The sequence below is a fragment of the Mixophyes fleayi genome, chromosome 6 (assembly GCF_038048845.1).
Source record: "Mixophyes fleayi isolate aMixFle1 chromosome 6, aMixFle1.hap1, whole genome shotgun sequence".
NCBI lineage: Eukaryota > Metazoa > Chordata > Amphibia > Anura > Limnodynastidae > Mixophyes > Mixophyes fleayi.
Window position 1 is genome coordinate 190,326,784 of NC_134407.1, and position 9,589 is coordinate 190,336,372.

Below are 9,589 nucleotides of genomic sequence, written 5' to 3' on the forward strand. Positions count from 1 at the left end.
TCTTTCAGTTGTTCCACTCCCTGTAGGACTTATGCGGTGCGCAGTAATCTCCTTACTGAGGAGATCTTATGAGTCTCACTCTCAGGAGATCTCCTCAGTAAGGAGAATACTGAGCGCCGCGTAAGTCCTACAGTGACAGCAGGCAGCTAACAGCATAACATTTGCTGTTAGCTGTCTGCCATTTTCCTTGAACAAGTGACAGTCTGAGCTGGGGGTGGGGACGCCCCCGACCCAATGAATGCCAATGGGCCCCCAAGCTGCCCGAGGCCCCTGGGCTGTGGCCCCTTTAGCCCTATTGTTAATCCGGCTCTGCCTAGGGAGTATTTGGATGAACTGAAATAGTGAGTTTTTTGCAAACGTCTTAACATTTGGTAGGTTGAAACTTGGTTGGAGAAATGTAAGGTAGTTACAATCAATAGCGGAGGTCCTGCTCAGGAAACCTAATGTAGAGATAAGTGTGAGGAGATTACCAACTTGAAGAACAGCCAAAGATAATTGTAGGGCGTTAAATTGGCTGCTGCCTTCGTAGGGATTTTGTGTTGCCATCTTCTGGATCACAGGTCTTGCTATGTTCCAGACAGACCTGGCCTAGCCCACGAACCCACAACATTCCTAGACACTTCTGAAATGCACATGCACCTGGTATAGAGTTACAAGTGACAGTCAGAAAAGAAAGTCCGCTTATTATCTATACGCTTGTATTGTAGTCACACAAATTAATTGTAAGGTTAAATAAAAAATTATTAATTTTAAAACTGATCTAGGGCACGGTGCTTGATTGCCAGTGTGTGGGTTTAGAATCGCCTCTGGTTTGTATCAAGACAATTTAGAGAAGGTTGTACTAGTTGGAAATAGAGCTTCGTAGGGTATTTTTTTGATGGGCTGTATGAAGCAAAAGCATTGAATGACAAAGAGAAGCATAGGACCAATGGCAGGTAGGGTACATGTGCTTGACAGCAACATTTTGGAATAATTAAAAAGGAAATAAGATATGGGGGTTGTCCACTTTTGGAAGCCTCATTATAACAGTTAATAAGGTGTAAATGTAAAGTCCATGAAATACCAGGCTAGACACGAGTCCCAAACTAGATGTGCTCTGCTCTAAAATAACAGAGAACCCAAAACCCCAAGTATTAAATTGTACACATAATTAAAGAAAGACTTGTAGTAAGTAGAGAGTACTTAATATATACAGCCTGATTTCTCAAGGCACGCATACTGAGTGCATTGTGCGTTTGTTTTAAAATGCATGTAAATCAGCTCTGTGCACTCCCGAATTCATCAAGAAACTGATCTCAAGATATGTGCTCAGATGATCTCACAAGACACTGCAGGATATGTCCAACGCCTATGTGGATTATAAATTTGCATAGGAACACACAGAACAAAAATTAGAATTAATGTCACTAGTCAAAAATAAAGGCATTAAGGATAAAACAGGAATAAAAATAATGTTTTTTTTTTTTTTTTTTTTGCATGAAATACATTTATTAGGATGTTGTTAATGTCTACTGAATATAAACTACATTTTTACAGTTCCTCCTGATTGCAAACACGTGTTATAGCATGCACGCAAGACTGTCATCACTAGTACTCAGAACTTAGACTAGCCCTGTAGCTGAAGCAAGAGATACGGCAGAAAAATAAGTAACTTTGCGATGCACAGAGCTTGATTCGGACGTGGTTGCTAGCGCTTGAGTTTGGCATGCTAGTACTGTAAATTGACTATGGCAAAACGACCCTTCCCCAACCTATTCACTCCACAAAATTGTAGGCTGTAGAAAGTGTCCTTTGTGCTCGAAAACGTATCGGACAGGGCTGCGTTTACTGGTGTATGGTCCGGTTCTGGACATACGCAGAGTGATTTTGCGTAGGATACACTCATAATCGGTAGATACATACTTTTGATGAATCAGGCCCAAATTACATAAAGGGGATGAGATATGAAAATGGAAATTCATTGTATTGATTAACTTGGTTATGTGTTAAAGTCACCAATGTCAAGTTTTCCCTTTCCAAGCCTGCCAACCTAGATGTCCTGTTGTTAACACATGTGATTTCCAGTCCAGCTGGTTTCTAATCCATTGTTTATGGTAATTGCAGCAACATCTGTCAGTCGTGCATACACATGTAATGCTAATTTGCAGATTATTTATTACCCTATAAATAATGGTGATATTGAAGTAAGTCACTGCTCTAATTCCAGATCTAGATAACATTAATTTTTACAATTTCCTAGTCTCTGTGTTATCCCAATATCACTTTGTAAATATGCTGCAAGAGATTAAATAGTAATATAGTAAATGAACTGTAGAATTTATTTAAAAAGAAGAAAAATGTGGTATTGTTGCTACCAAGAACAAACATATGAATCTTAGGGCACACAGTATTACAATGCAGTGACCATGTGATTATATCACGCGTCCATATGTTTTGGAAAGGGGTGAGGTACTGTTCGGCAATTTTGTGTTGAGTGTGAAAACACATTTTGCTAAAACTGCTTGGCCATGATTCTCCATATATTTAAAGAGGTTTTCCACCTAAGCTTAAGAATAAATATGTACTCTATGTATTACTTTTTGTTCTCTGTTTTACTAAGTAGGGTGATACCCAGGGAGAGGACTGTCCCATGGCCCAATTACAGCTGTCAACCCTTCAGCATAGTCACTAAAGCTAGATTTTGTTTTATACATGATTAAATGAGGTACGAGAGGTGAACATAAAGCGCTGCTGAGTATGCTGGTGCTATATAATTAAATGTTAATACATAAAATAAATATTGGTGGAAATTTACAAAAATATATGATCCTGCCATTAACTTTTATTTGCAGCAATGTGCATATGTATCCTCCTTGCACATACATAGGTCACACCACCCGCTCTGGTCTCTGGCACAGTTCTGGGTGGAATTGTGCATGGTGGAATGAATAAAAAATGTCACTTCTGTTACGGCTAATGGTTACTATCATGAGCTTGTAGAACCAGCTGGAGAGTTCTTCACCTATAGCAGTCGCCTTTCCCGTAGAACTCGTTATGCTCACAGGTACTCGCATGCCCCCAGGTCTTACACTCAGAGTAGTACAAGCTTATGAACATACCGCAGCGCAGGATAGTGGGTGATGACAAACAAAGCGTGGTCAGGAAAACAGGCCGAGGTTTAGGGTCCGAAGCAGGTATTGTGGTCAGGAATAGGCAAGTTGTCAGGGCTGACAGCAATTAAAGGAAGTCCAAAAACTAAGCAGAGGTCAGGGCAACGAGCAAGAAATCAAAGTCCAGGAAACAAAGCCAGTGGTCATACACAAAGAATAATTCCAGGGTATCAGCAACACAACAGGAGCAGGCAAGCTAACAGGATCTGAGCGCTACAACTGGCAGGAAGGCTAAGCCCTCCCTGCCTTATATACACAGATGGGCCAATCACAAAAGTATATACACATAAGCCCTAATCAGCACATAAGTCACAAGCTGGTGAGCACGCGCCCAGCTGTGAGTTTAGCCAGGCTGCGGCGGTGGAGGAGAGAAGCATCATGGCTGTTGCCCCGGTGACTGCTGGGATGTGTGGGCAGAAATGACATCCCGGTTATCATAGTGACGGCCGGGACACAAGAGACAGCTGCGGTCTGTAGTGAAGCCGCGGTTCATGACAGTACCCTCCCCCCTTGAGGAGGGGTCGAGGCACCCCGACATCCAGGTTTCCCAGGAAATTTTCTAAATAACTCTTTAATTAGCTTGTCAGCATGGAGGTGCCTCTGCAGATCATTCTTTCCGGGCCATAGCCTTTCCAATGTACTAAAACTGAATTTGTCCTTGAATTCTTCTGGAATTGAGGATTTTTCCTACAATGAATTCATGATCTCCATCAATATTGCTTGGCCGTGGTTTGTGTGACCTATGCCAATTAAATTTACTTGAGGTGACAACAGGTTTCCAGAGAGAGCAGTGAAATGTGTTTGGAATTTTTAGAGATAGCGGCAATTTAAGTCTAAATGCCACAGGGTTAATTTTCTTGATGAACGTAAATAGTCCGATGAATCTGGGTCCAAACTTCCTATACGGCTGTTTGAGTTTAATGTTTCGGGTAGAAAGCCAGACTTTATCGCCAACTTTAAAAAGGCATACTCTATGATGGCGGTCTGATAGAGATTTGATTCTGAAGGATGCCTGACGTAACGCACAGTGCACTTTCCTCCAAACACTTCTGAGCTGTGAGGCAGTGGAAATCATCCTGGGACAAACAGAATCTAGCATAGAATACAGAGAGTTTGCTCTGGGATAGAATCCGTACGTAAAAAAAAAAGGAGAAGAGCATATTGAGGAGTGATAAGAATTATTTTAAGCGAATTCAGCCCATGGCCACCGCCAGAGCATTGCAGAAGCTGAATGGCATAACTAAATACTCATAGTGCTCAGAGTGAGTATCAAAAGCTGTTTTCCATTTGTTTCCTTTTCTTATCCGCACCAAGTTACAGGCACCCCTGGAGGTTGATTTTAGAAAAGATAGTGGCTGATTTGAGTTGGTCAAAAAGTACAGAAATCAGGCGAAGCGGATATGTGTTCTTGACCATGATTTTGTTCATACCGCGATAGTCAATTCAAGACCTCAAGCTACCATCTTTTTTACCTATGAATAAACAACCGGCTCCTACCGGAAACTTAGAACGTCGAATAAATCCTTTTTGGAGATTCTCCTTCACATATTGCTCCATTACTTGGGTCTCAGGAATAGAGAGGGAATACGAAAGTCCTTTAGGCAATTTAGGGATAAGGTCGATTGCACTGTCATACTCCCGATGAGGAGGGAGAGAATCTGCCTTCCTCTTAGAATATACATCACGGAATTCTTGATATGGTGCCAGAATGGGTTCCAGATCAGGCTGCAGAACTCAGAGAGGCAAAGTCAAGCAAGAATGATCTTTCCTTTTTTCCAATCAATGTGAGGGTTACGGCTCAAAAGCCAAGGATGCCTCAGAATTACAGGAGCGGAGGGACACAAGATCAAGTAGAATGGGAGCATCTCAGTATGGAGGGCACCCACTGACAACTGAATAGGTGGAGTCTTAGCTAGAATTCTGCCCCCAATTAGGGGGTTACCATCCAAACCACAGATGGTGATGTTTGAGTCCGACTTAATGGAAGAAATACAGAGAGTCTAAGCCAACTAGAGATCCAAAACATTACCAGCTGCACCACTGTCAAGAAACGTGGAGACATTAGTGGATTGAAGGCCAAAGACTAAACGTGCAGGGAACAAGACAGAATTTTCAGAAGATATTATTTGGAGACCTAGGCGCACCTCTTCTCCAGCGCCTAGGCCTGGCTGTTTCCAATCTTGTTAGGACAAGCGTGGAGCAGGTGGCCCTTGGTTCCACAATACATACAAGACCCATGGTGCGTCGTCTGGAGCGTTCTTCTGAGGAAAGATGATAAGCTCCTAGCTACATGGGCTCAGCAACCTCCAAGGATACAGTAGAAAGTGTCAGCAAAGAGTAGGAAGAAACCGATGTATCTTTATCAGCTTTTCTCCCCAATAAAATATTTCCTTACAAATCAGTATTTAACCTCTACAATGAAGTTATGCTGCATTTATTATTGTAATATTGAAAGAAAGGGTGTCTTTTTACAAGTATTAGTATTAAATCTAGAGATCTCTCTTAACCTACTTGCTGTATTATCAGCTGGAGACTCTTGAAGCAAGCTGGTGTGTATGTTCCAGACAAATGTTTGCAGTTTAAGTATAATTATATTGTTATTGGAAGCTGAAGTGCATGACATACTGTGCATGTGTGTAATATATGTGTAAACAAATATTTTATATTGCATACCATTTTTTATCTTTCTTTGAAGAGTTAGATGCATATGCCTGTTTGGCACATGTGGGAAAAGATATAAGTAATAAAAGCTACTTGCTACTTGTCAAACGCATACTGTCCATCAATGTGAACAACTTACAGCAGAGAGTAGTTCTTATGCCAAGCGTACACCAGGGGGTAAATGTATCAATATGCGGGTTCTACAACACCCGCGTGTTCAGCCTCTTCCGCGATTAAATTTCAAGCGGCGCTGCATTGTAAAGGGAAGTTAACCCTTTACAATGCAGCGCCGCTTGAAATTTAATCGCGGAAGAGGCTGAACACGCGGGTGTTGAAGAACCCGCATATTGATACATTTACCCCCAGGTGTATTAATGTGTGTATGTACGCCTTACAGACGCATAGGATGCGTAATTGTTAGACCATTATTTTAGTACTTAGTGCAGAAGTGGCATAGCCCCAGTGGAAAACAACCAAATAATGTAATACAAACAGGCTTTAATATATTATTATGTTTTGTACAAATAAGGAAGTTGTTGAAGTTTAGTAATTGGACAAAGGTGGTAATTAATAGTTTCTGTGCACTACAATCAGTTCTGATGCAATTCATACGCAGAATAATTATTACCATAACATTTACATATGTTTCACGTATTTTCTATCTTTAATATAAAATATAAAGTGGTGAAGAGGCTAAATAATGTTTCCAACATTTAAATTACATTGAGTTTGGTATCATTCTGTTTGCAATTGCATGAGAACATTTCCGGTATTATTCATGTTGTGTTTGTACGTTGCGAATGCTAGTTATAAATATTACCATTTTTCATGCACCTAATAGTAAGTCCAGAAATGTCATAAAAGAACCGATTAATACAGGTCTATAGGCGGGAGCCTGAAGAAGGACACCTGGCCATCTCAAGGAACAATGACCAGAGGAATCAATCAACGGCACGTGGACCTTAATACTGTAACTGTGTATCTTTGTGATGTCACTGCTTTTTACAACCGTAGAGTGCAATAAATTGTTCACCTCTGGCTTTGGAAACCAGAGCGTTCTGACAGAAGCTTTGTGCTTTGGAACCACAGTGATCACAGAGAATCTTTATTGCAGACGATATATACAGATGTAACATAATGCAGTCAGATAAAAAAAGAGAGACTAGTGACCTATTAGTGAAAGCGAAAGCATTTTCAATGTATATAAAAAAATAAATACCACACCTCCACATGTTTATCTCTTTAAAAATTAGCATATGTCTGTATGAAAATGACAAGTAAGCAATACAAATACACGGACGCTGATTCGTTTAATTTATTTATCTAATATAGCCGCAATTAAATTAAGCTGGATATTTATCCAAAAACAGCCATCAGAGGTGGTTAGAAGTCCGAATGAAATATATTAAGTTTATTATATTTTTATGTTTTACTTTCTAGTCTATCTTCTAGTCTTATCTAGTATAATGATTGTTTGATCACTTTTAAAATTGACTACTTGTATTTTCCACCACAACATGAATAGGTCACATTTGTTGCAACAATTAGTAAATAATCACTTATTCCTTACATAAAACAAAGTTAAAATAAAACCTTCAATTAAATAGATTTTGCTAGCTGCACATAGAGAAATTCCAGTCATAATGGGTGCGCAAAATTGTCTGGGCAAATGTATTGGCAATAAGCACATGAGCAAGTTGCTGAAATTGTGCTTAATCGGATGCAATAGGATTATAAATAAACAGATTTGCATTGCGTTGTTTACTCATTAACAACCCCAATATTAGCAAAGCACTCTTTAAAACATCAAGACTGGCTACTGAATAACTGAAAATTTAAACAGAGAAGCTTGAAAGTGCCGTATAACAGTTATGTAGTTTTCATCCATCATTACGGTTAAGCCATGCTGTCTATAAATGCTCTCACATGTGTTTACAATATACCAGAGGGCATCATCCACGTTTAAATTGCAGTTTAATATAATGACTCCTAGATTTTATTCTGTCATATGTGAACACCCTTCAGAAGAATCCTACTGTTCCAGTGAGTCAACAGGAATTTTTAAACAAATCCTAGGCTGCATTTAAATTATTCAGCTCACAAGCAGGAACTCACCAAACAATTTGTTTCCTAGAACAAATATGACACCCATCAGTAATGGGTGGAGTCCAATGTCCGCATCAACAGTAGACTGGGCTAAGATAATGTAATGTGTAATGTGTATAATGTGCACAGAATTGATAAACATTGAGGGTATATTAAGAATCAAGAACATGACAGCTGAAAAGAAGGTAAACACAGAATTATAGCCACTATAAATGCGTATAAAAAATAAATGCAAATTGGTTAAAAATTACAAATAATATCACAAATTATTCTGCATATGGTGTAGAAGTAATTAGAAAAAGTAACCATCAGTCATTTATTAAGACCACTGGCAATTTTCAAAATGACACTTAATATATCACAATTTAATCAGTATATCTACAAAGTATTTAAAATGTACTCTTATGTACTTTGTAATTTAACAGATTCATATAAACAAAGGTTACTAAATAAATACAAAAAAACAATTTAAGAATTAAAAAGAGGTATTATAACTGGGAAAGAACAGATTACAGTTAAAAAGATGCAAGATAATGGTACAGTGACAAGGACATAAAATATTAAAAATGTTGATGAAACATTAGTTAAAATAAAATCCTATATGCAATCATATGAACAATGAACATGGGTGCCTGTGCATACAGTCACTTGTTGTGCTAAAAGTGTGCACTACAAATGTTGTCCTCATAATAATGGTCAATGCCTGTGAATATAAATAATAGGATATAGATATTAGTGCCCAGTGATGATATAAATATATAATAGCACCCCATGATGATTTAAATTAATAATAGTGCTGCCCTGATAATATAAATAAATAACGGTGTCATCGTTATGACATAAATAAATAATAATTCCCTCCTGATATAAATAATAGTTCCCCTCCGATACAAATAATAATAATGCCTCCCTGATTATATATAAATAAATAATAATGTCCCCTGATGATATAACGAAGTAACAGTGCCCCTTGATTATGTAAATAACAGTTCCCCATAATTATATAAACTAATAATAGTGCCCCCATGATTATATAAATGAATAATAGCACCCCTGTGAAATAAGTTTATAATGATGACTTGTATCTTTTCATTGTTTAAAAAAAACCAAAAAAACTAATGACAATAAAAACAAATAACATGACTCCTCCTGGACTGATCATACATTATGGGTTATGGGGTCCCCCTGTCATAATAGGAACTAGACCCAGCCTAGTCAGTACATGGCTGATCCTCTATGTGGATATGAGTGCAAAAATCAAGTGTCTCCCCTCAAGACAACCAACCAGCACTAAACAGCTCTGGTGTCCTGAGCTGCTTCCTGGAACTCCAGTGAATGAGATTCAGTGAACATTTATTTAGAAGAGTTTTTTTGGTGGTATGCTCTTCTAAATAAATGACTGACTAGGCTGGGTCTAGTTTATATTATGACCCCATAACTCACATAGTATGATTGGTCCAGGCAATATAGCATTGGCGTTGCTTATGGACTTTAGGGGGCAGTCATGCTAATGTTTTTATTGTCATTATTATTATTTTTTAACCAATGAAAAGATACAAGTCATCATTATAAACTTATTTCCTGGGCCATTCAGACAGCTTGGTACAGTGAAGTGGCTGATGATGATGACTGCCATATATTTACTTCGGATGCATTTATACTGTACTGTGCTG